This window comes from Rattus norvegicus, chromosome 17 (assembly GCF_021556685.1).
Source record: "Rattus norvegicus strain SHRSP/BbbUtx chromosome 17, alternate assembly SHRSP_T2T, whole genome shotgun sequence".
Classification (NCBI taxonomy): Eukaryota; Metazoa; Chordata; class Mammalia; order Rodentia; family Muridae; genus Rattus; species Rattus norvegicus.
Window position 1 is genome coordinate 58,611,278 of NC_141550.1, and position 10,144 is coordinate 58,621,421.

Below are 10,144 nucleotides of genomic sequence, written 5' to 3' on the forward strand. Positions count from 1 at the left end.
CATACTTTACTGAGCGTGTTTTATGGGGGCCTGCAGATATGGGGGCCATGTGAAACTGATCCAAGAGCCTAGGTGTTAGGTTACATTTTAATTTTACTCTCTTCCTCTTCTGATTTTGACATAAGCAATTTAAAACGAACTTGGACCCCTGATCTGCTCACTTCTCTTTCTTCTTTTCTCCTCCTCCTCCTCCCCCTCCCCCCTCCTCCCTCTCCTCTTCCTTGTCCTCCTCCTCCTCCTCCTCTTCCACTTCAGTTTGGGTCAACTGCTTTCGGCGGTCTAATGTTAAAGCGGCTGAGCACATAAACAGGAAGCTGATATTTAGGTGGGAGTTCCCAGGAATTTTATACCGCTGACCACGGAGGCCAAGACCGAGAGGAAATAGGAAAACCAGCATAAATACCTGGGTGACTAATGGTTGCACAGCTCAGCTGGTTTTTCTGAGCACTTAATAGGGAAGTCTCTTGCAGGGGAAACATCCTTAAATGTTTGAGGACACCAGATAGCAACGCTTACAGCACTCACACTGGGTTTTTCTGCAGCGGCCGTCAAGAGGCAGAAAGCCTTTCTGGTGATCTACAGACTTTATTTGCATGCGGGCTGCAGACCCTGTCCTTGGCACTGGAGTTTTCTAGGCCTCTTCAGGCTTCGGATTGTTCAGGATTGTAAGGCCACCCCTCTTTGCGTTCACATGAAGAGTGCCTAAGAGGATTTAGAATCTAGTGTGCGTATTTGCACTGCCTTGTTGAAGAGGCAGCTGGAGCTCGGCTGGCCGGCGCAGCCTACTGCGGGTCCCCGAGGACCCCATTGTCCTCTGAGGGGCCGCGGCGGGGCTCCATTGTGCACGTAGTGGCCTTTCTCTCCTGCCCTCCGGCTCCCGGGCCTGCTGGCCGCCCCCGCTCCAGACAGCTCTCTGCAGCCTGGACTCTCCCCGCAGCCGCATTTCCAATGCAGAGGGGCTCCAGCTCCTGGCCATCTGCACGCTGAGATTGACAGCAGCCCCTGAGGTCAGTGCCTCCACCACTCGCTCTGAACAGCAGGCCACCCAGGCCTCGCAAGCAAAACAGGGACATCTGCTCCCTTTAATTTAGAGCACCGGTTCTAATTTCACCAGAGCCCCTTGCTGAAGGCTGTCCTGGGGTTCCAGGAGCTGCCCCCACCCGCAGCAGAAGGCCGCCCGCCCCTGGCACTCCAGTCAGGGAGAGCAGCTGAGAAGGCGGAGCGGGTCTATCACTCACTTGAGCAGGATGACGTAGTGGGGTGGGGGCAGAGTGGGCGCGCCAGACCCCTGAGGAAAGGCAGCCTTGAAAGCATCATAGCTGGAGAAAGTCCTGTTATGCTAAGGAGATTGGGCTGCTGTGGGGATAATCGCATCTGCTTTAGGAGATAGATTATGGGCTCTCTGCCTTTGAGGAAAAGAACAAATGAAAAGTGAGACTAGAGAACCCGTTCTGGCCTCTCCAGTGCAGGTCTTTGGGCTGGTAGTTGTAAAGAGAGCATTAGTGGTCAAAGCTAAACTTCCATCTGACCAATAGCCATCAAAGTCACAGTTGGGACACACAGTTTAAAAGCACTTTTACATATCTCTCACCCCGTCGGAAGGACTACTGTCAAAATACGAAATTACAACAAATGCTGGTTAGGATGGGAGACCCTTACACCCTTCTGGTGGGAAGGTGAGTTAGACTAGCCACGGTGGAAATCAGTATGAAGATTCTTCAAACAACTAAAACCCCTAAGTCATGTGATCCAGCTTTATACCATGCTCCACACCAGCGTGCTTCATTGCATTTCCTGGTCATTGCAGCACTAGTCACAACACCCAGGATGGGTCAGCCTAGGTGTCCATGAGCAGAGGGCTGGAAAAAGTGTGGTGTAAATGCAATGGGTTTTACATTTTAGGGAAAACAGACAGAGCTGGAGACCAACTTTTAAACCTAGCAAGCCACACTTAGGCAAACTGTATGCTTGTCCTCAAGTACAGAATCTGGATTTGTAGAGAAAAAAACAAAACAAAACCAAAAAACAAAACAAAACAAAAAAGACAAAGCCTAGAGAGATGGCTGAGGGATTAAGGACAGGTGGTAGGAGGGGGGAGGGGGAGCGCTCACAACTGTCTGTAATTCCAGTTCCAGGGGACCTGAGTGCATGCAATGCATACACGCACACGCACACGCACACGCACACACAATTTTAAACATACTTAAATACAGAGCGGACTATTTGTTACGTGGACAGAACAGAAAGGACAGCACACAGATGTGTGAGGTGGAAGAACGTGATACCTTGATACACAGGTCAGTAAGGGCACAGTGCAGCCCGCTGTTCAAACCACTAATATAAGTATTCTGGAGCTGGGGGAGGCTCGGTATGGAAAGCACTTAATACACTGGTGAATCCATCTGAGTCTGCATCTCAGGAACCCAAAGAAAACCTGGATATGCCAGCATGCATCTGCATTGCACTCCTGCCTTGAGATGGGAGGCAGAAGGAGGACCCTAGGAAGTTTAAGAGCCAGCTAGTCTAGAGAAAACAGCTGAAGATAAGGAGTCTATTTCAAAGAAGACAGAGGAGAGGAAGAGAAGGAGGGGGAGGGGAAGAGGAAGATCAGTTCCCAGTGTTGCCCTCTGTCCCCAACAAGTGTACACACACACACACACACACACACACACACACACACACACACAGAGGGGAGCATATTCAGTCAGGGATGGATGTGTGACTCTGTGGTGCAAGGCACCCTCCTGGTTTTATCCCCAGCACAGAAAATAAAATCCACCAACCAGCCCATCCCATTTCCTAGATGAGTGAGGGTGAGAGACCTGTCCTTCTGCAGATTATCCCCCTAGACTGTGATATCATTGAAAACAGACTGGCATCTTCATTACTCTTGTGCTTACAGCACCTCAGACACAAATTTGAGGCTAAATTAACATGTGAGTGTCCACCAGTGGCCATGCCTTGTTTTCTATGTGATGACAAACAAGAATGTGCCAGTTACTCACATTGTTCCCATGTCTCCCCATGTTCCCCTTCCTCCCTGTATCCCTTTCAGACATTACTATGTGTCCCTGCATGCCAGACATCAGGCAATGTGTTAAGGCAGGGCTCTTCTTGCCTTTAAAAACTCTTCTTGGAAGAGGTGCTGTGCACACGTCAGCTTGCTGGGACTCAGAGTAATGCTCACATGCTGTGTGAGACACTTAAACTAGCTGCTAGGAGGAAGAGGGCCTAAGTGGGGCCCACAAAGTGAGGAAAAGCTCTTTGTATTCAAGTCCCTCTGCCTGTACCCCTCTGCCTGCACCCCTCTGCCTGCACCTCTCTGCCTGCACCCCTCTGCCTGTACCCCTCTCCTGTACCCCTCTGCCTGTACCCCTCTGCCTGTACCCCTCTGCCTGTACCCCTCTGCCTACACCCCTCTGCCTGTACCCCTCTGCCTACACCCCTCTGCCTGTACCCCTCTGCCTGCACCCCTCTGCCTGTACCCCTCTGCCTGTACCCCTCTGCCTACACCCCTCTGCCTGTACCCCTCTGCTTGCACCCCTCTGCCTGCACCCCTCTGCTGTATCCAATGCCCTGTATGCTCCCATCATCTCTGGCCCATTTTTTAGGCTTCAGGTAAGGCACTCCTTGCTGCCATGACTAGATAAGGGTCTTCAATTAACTGACCCCATAGCTCTTTTGTGCTTCTCCAATGTAACCTTTGCCACATGTACAGATTCGTCCTCTTCATTTCTTTGAAAACATTTTAAGTCTGCAACCAGGCATTCTGTTTATACAAAAGGTCACCATAGCCTGCCACAGGGCCTCCCTTACCCACCATGTTTCCTAAGATTGGTTGAATTGATGCATAATCAGGCTTTTCTCCAGCTGGTGAGAACTGTGCTGTGAGGCCAGATTTGACTGCTCTATGCCAGGCACCAGGCAGGACTATGTGGAAGGAAATGGGCATGGTTTAAATGTTTTTACTTTACAGCACCTGCACTTTGGGGACCTGTCTTCTGCAGAGTGAGCCCGAGTGGGTACTCCTTGTAAGGAACAACCTGGCAAACAGATTTCTCAGTCAGTTGCAGGTATGCTCAGGCCATGCAGGGTTGTGCACAGACTGTTTGTATCCAAGGGGCATCGTAAGCATTCTGCGGCTGGGATGGGGGTAAGGCTGCACTGTTACTTCACTTATTCAGCCCCCGGGAGGTGGGCGAAGCTGCTAGAGGAGAGCAGGCAGAATCAACTTGCCAGTAGAGCGGTTAGCTCCTTTCCATTGGCTTTGTTTCTGTGCTTTCAAAACTTGGGGATATAGGTTAAAGAGGCATAGTAGTCCCCACTTATCCACAGAGAACACATGTCACCACCAGTATCCAGATGCCTGCAGCCTTGGTTAGTTCCCAATTCTGGATAAACCAGGATTTCCCCATAGGGTCATAGTTAGCTCAGCTGTCAACTTGACACACACCTGAGAAGAGGAAACCTCAACTCAAGAATTCCTCAGATTTTAATGGCCTGGCACCGTGTCTGTGAGGCGTGTTCTTAATTGCTAGTTGATATGAGAAGGCCCAGTAGACTGTAGGCGGCACTCTCCCTGGGTAGGTGTCAGAAAGGTAGCGGAGCCAGCCTGTAAGCAACTTTCTTTCATGCTTCTTGCTACTGTTTTCTCCTGCCTGACTTCATGAGATGGTGGACTGGGCTCAGGAAGTGTAAGCCACATAAACTTCCTTCCCCTAAATTTCTTTGTGGCACGGTGTTTATCACAATGTCCTCGTGCCTTTTTTGATAAGCACAATGACTGAGAGCAACTTGGGGAAGAGGAAAGGGTACATCTAAGATTCTACCTTGTAGTCCTTCATCAGGGAAGCCAAGGCAGGAGCCTGGAGGCGGGAACTGAAGCGGAGACCAGGAAGGAATGATGACCTCTGGCCTGTTTCCTCTGCTCGTGGACATCCTGGACATCCGGTTTTCTTAAACAACACAGGACCAAGGCTGCGGGGGCAGCGTTGCTCACAGTGGGCTGGGCCCTCCTAGGACCAATCATCAATCAAGACGATGCTCCTAAGACACGCCCACGGGCCAATCTGCTGGAGGCAATTCCTCTAGTGAAGTTCTCCCTTCCTAGGTATATAAAGAAGTTAACAACGAAGATCAGCAGTCACTCATGGCAACAAAGATCAAACTAGCACCCTTCTGCACGACAGTTCATCCACTGGGCACAAGTGAGAGATTAGCAATGATTTACAACAAAATACAGTGTAGCATTATACTGTTATTAAAACTTAAAAAAAAACATTCAAACTGGAGAGATGGTTCAGTCCATAAAATACTTGAGGGCAGGCATGAGAACCTGAGTCTGACCCTAAAATCCATGTTTAAAAATTTCCACACTAGTAATCTCAGTGCAGAGACAGGATGATCCCTGAGGCTCTAATTTATGAGTCCTGGTCCCAGTGAGAAAGATATTTAGCCTCAAAAAGCAAGGCGAGAGGTTCCCGAGGGACAACACCCAAGGCCGACCTCTGTTCTTCACACATATGTGCTCATCTACGCATGCAAAAGACATGAACTGTTTGCGTCCAGAATCTTACGGTTTATATAGAGAGACCACTGTTAACTATGGGTGACTAAAACTTCAGGAAAAGAATCTGAGGGAAGGACGGCTGTGTGCTTGAGTTCGAATTGGCTTTACCATGTCCTAGCTGTTTGAATTTGGAGGTTCCTTCACTTCTCTGGGCCTCAGGTATACTGTTTGTGATTAACTGCAGCTTAGGCTGGGCTCCCGCTGGAGGTCAGTGCTAAGGAACTTGCCTAGGGGTTTGGGTTCCATTCAGAGAGAATGGCCTCTAACAGTTTCAAGATTATTTTAAAGCTCTCCCATCTATGTAGAATTCTCATGATGATTTAAAACTCTATTTAAATGTTAATATTGACTACAGCTAGGAGTTCAACTTCCATTCAGTTCTTTATCTCATTACCCCTGTGGGAGGGCTGTGTGAGGAACTCACAAAGGGCTCTTGGTCTGAGGACCCTCTTTTCTCTGCTGGTTTCCTCTGAGCTGCAATGGGGTACTTGGGCCTCCCTAGGAGTTTTCAAGCTAGAGGAGTTCTGCCTCTTTCACAGAGCTTCCTAAGACTTCGTAGTTTCTTCTGGAGGAGAGGAGGGAGCCGCTGTAGACCAGGTTTGGGAACACAGCCTGCCACCATTCTTCTGGGACCACGTTGTGTTCTATAGACCAGCATTCTGTGAAAGAGTAAACATGCTTCTGCCTGGTTAGTGCAGCTCAGGGTGATCACAAAAGAATCAGGGGAAAGGGGGTTTTCAGAAGTTTCCAGTCAGAGTACAGGATGGAAATTCTCACATTGCATGTAAAAGCCTTCCCCAATCGGAGCTGCTTCTAGAAATCCAAAGACGCTTGGAAATGAGAGTGCAAATGGCTTCTTGCCCATGGATTTAGAACAAAGGGCTTCATTCTTTGGACTCTTTCTTGTGCAAGGGGTTAACTTGGGCTGAGCTTACTGGACTAGATGCTTGGAGTACATTTCTTTTCAAACATAGCCTCTGATTCAAACTTTAACATTCGAACCAACTAACATACTTGTCAAATGGCTGTGTTCTTAAGTTAACTCGGTGTTGGACGCAGTGTTTGGCAAGTATGACGGCATCATTTCACTCTTACAGGAGGATTGCTACCAAGAGAGCAATGATTTGCTAATGTTCTAAAGATGCTAAAGGATGCTTTCAGGATAGGGTGCTTGTACTGAGAACCTTCTGGGTACCACCTTGGTGTGTTTGGGTATTTTCTATCCTCTCTCAGCAGCTTCGTACATGCCCCACACTGTGGAACCTCGCCCTGTGTTCCAGTACATGGGAAGCTTCCAGAGTCTTCCCTACAGTTACCCTGAGTGTTATGGCCACTGTATTGTTCATCTCAGATTAAACATTTTGGAGGCAAATTTTTGGCAGATGCCCCAGGAGTGCTTCTGGATAAACGCTTTCCTTTCTCCCCCCAGGCAGACAGTCCTGATGCATCTTTCATACAGTCCTCTGGGCAGCTCTTAAAGAGACAGGAACCCTCGGCCAGGAGCTTTGTCCAACTTCATAACTCATCCTCATATTGGTTTTCCAGCCTTCTGCGCTCCGTTGTCTTGTCTCTGACTTGTACTCTCTGGATCATAGTTCCCAATAGGGAATCACTATCCCTGAACTCAAGCAGTATTACAGAGCAATAGTGATAAAAACTGCATGGTATTGGTACAGAGACAGACAGATAGACCAATGGAACAGAATTGAAGACACAGAAATGAACCCACACACCTATGGGCACTTGATTTTTGACAAAGGTGCCAAAACCATCAAATGGAAAAAAGACAGCATTTTCAGCAAATGGTGCTGGTTCAACTGGAGGTCAACATGTAGAAGAATGCAGATTGATCCATGCTTATCACCCTGTACAAAGTTTAAGTCCAAGTGGATCAAGGACCTCCACATCAAACCAGATACACTCAAACTAATAGAATAAAAACTAGGGAAGCATCTGGAACACATAGGCACTGGAAAAAATTTCCTGAACAAAACACCAATGGCTTATGCTCTAAGATCAAGAATCAACAAATGGGATCTCATAAAACTGCAAAGCTTCTGTAAGGCAAAGGACACTGTGGTTAGGACAAAACAGCAACCAACAGATTGGGAAAAGATCTTTACCAATCCTACAACAGATAGAGGCCTTATATCCAAAATTTACAAAGAACTCAAGAAGTTAGACCACAGGGAGACAAATAACCCTATTAAAAATGGGGTTCAGAGCTAAACAAAGAATTCACAGCTGAGGAATGCCAAATGGCTGAGAAACACCTAAAGAAATGTTCAACATCTTTAGTCATAAGGGAAATGCAAATCAAAACAACCCTGAGATTTCACCTCACACCAGTGAGAATGGCTAAGATCAAAAACTCAGGTGACAGCAGATGCTGGCGAGGATGTGGAGAAAGAGGAACACTCCTCCATTGTTGGTAGGATTGCAGACTGGTACAACCATTCTGGAAATCAGTCTGGAGGTTCCTCAGAAAATTGGACATTGAACTGCCTGAGGATCCAGCTATACCTGTCTTGGGCATATACCCAAAAGATGCCCCAACATATAAAAAAGACGTGCTCCACTATGTTCATCGCAGCCTTATTTATAATAGCCAGAAGCTGGAAAGAACCCATATTCCCTTCAACAGAGGAATGGATACAGAAAATGTGGTACATCTACACAATGGAATATTACTCAGCTATCAAAAACAATGGCTTTATGAAATTCATAGGCCAATGGACAGAACTGAAAAATATCATCCTGAGTGAGATAACCCAATCAGCCCAAATGCTTGAATTACCCTAGATGCACAGAACACATGAAACTCAAGACGGATGATCAAAATGTGAATGCTTCACTCCTTCTTTAAAAGGGGAACAAGAATACCCTTGGCAGGGAAGAGAGAGGCAAAGATTAAAACAGAGACTGAAGGAACACCCATTCAGAGCCTGCCCCACATGTGGCCCATGCATATACAGCCATCCAATTAGACAAGATGGATGAAGCAAAGAAGTGCAGGCCGATAGGAGCCGGATGTAGATCGCTCCTGAGAGACACAGCCAGAGTACAGCAAATACAGAGGCGAATGCCAGCAGCAAACCACTGAACTGAGAATAGGACCCCCATTGAAGGAATCAGAGAAAGAACTGGAAGAGCTTGAAGGGGCTCGAGACCCCATATGTACAACAATGCCAAGCAACCAGAGCTTCCAGGGACTAAGCCACTACCTAAAGACTATACATGGACTGACCCTGGACTCTGACCCCATAGGTAGCAATGAATATCCTAGTAAGAGCACCAGTGGAAGGGGAAGCCCTGGGTCCTGCTAAGACTGAACCCCCAGTGAACTAGATTGTTGGGGGGAGGGCGGCAATGGGGAGGATGGAGAGGGGAACACCCATAAAGAAGGGGAGGGGGAGGTATTAGGGGGATGTTTGCCCGGAAACCGGGAAAGGGAATAACACTCGAAATGTATATAAGAAATACTCAAGTTAATAAAAAAAAATGACATCTGAACAAACTGGAGTGTACCAAGATCAGTATTTTGGTAATGCTAATAATTCTCCTCGTTATATAATGAACATTTTATTTGATCTAACAATGAAACTAAAACTCACACTCATGATACAAATATGTTAAAATGGAGAAGACTCTAATAAGGAAAAGTAGACGTAGCTAATTGCATTGTATCATTGTGGTTTTCTGTGAAAAAAATGTGATGTTGGCATTTTAATCATAGTTCCCAATAAATATCTGTACTGGGACTTTCGTCTCAGGATGTGCCATCTAGGGGTGGGCTAGGATAAGCTCAAGTTAGTTTTTACTTTTTTTTCCCTAACCAAAGGAAATCGTACTGTCTGGCTTCGCACCTTGTCATCTGGTCAGGTTAATAAATAAAATAAAATAAAATAGTTTGGCCTTCATTTTACAGTGTATGTCCTTATCTAGTTATTTGTATGAAACAGTTGGCAGGTTGTGTGAGCTTTCTGACACTGTAACACAATGTCAGTGGTAATTACGAGAGGAAAAGGTAAGGCTGGGGCTCCACAGTCTTCTCTGAGAACATGTCCCAATAACATGAAGACCTCCTAGTAGGCCCTGCCTCTTCAACTTCTTATCATCTCCCATTAGTGCCCTGAGAACCAGCCAGCCCAGTGTACTTGGATGGTGCTCTTTTCTCTTCCTCTGCTCTCAGGATCCTCCTCATATCAGCTTCTCAGGCTTGCCCTGGAGATTGACAGCTGTCCTTGTCAGCCACAGTTGTCTACTTGATATGGCCTGGAGTCACCTTACAAGAAAAGTGTTAGATGAGGAACTTTCTAGAAGACTGATTAGTGGACATATCTGTGGAAGGTCCTTATGATCCATTGACTGATCCAGATGAGCTCCTCTCTGGGCCTGAAGGAAGGGATACCCTCACAGTCTGTGGAAGGCACGAGGTCAGGAATGGGGGATCTTTGAGGGTGTATTTGATGCCTACTAGGAACTGAGCAGTACCATCAGAGTAGCACCTCCTGCTTTGGGTAGTCTAACAGACATAGAACACCAATAAGGGGGTGCATGGCAGAAGTGAGAATA

At 47.2% G+C, this 10,144-nt stretch overlaps 1 long non-coding RNA gene across 1 annotated transcript; it reads left to right on the plus strand.

The window, feature by feature from the left end:
• Positions 1–728: 728 nt before the first annotated feature.
• LOC148000208 (uncharacterized) lies at positions 729–9,489 on the plus strand. The gene is made up of 2 exons (XR_015641724.1): positions 729–1,007; positions 6,999–9,489. It is a non-coding gene; the product is annotated as an uncharacterized LOC148000208 (long non-coding RNA).
• Positions 9,490–10,144: the final 655 nt, after the last annotated feature.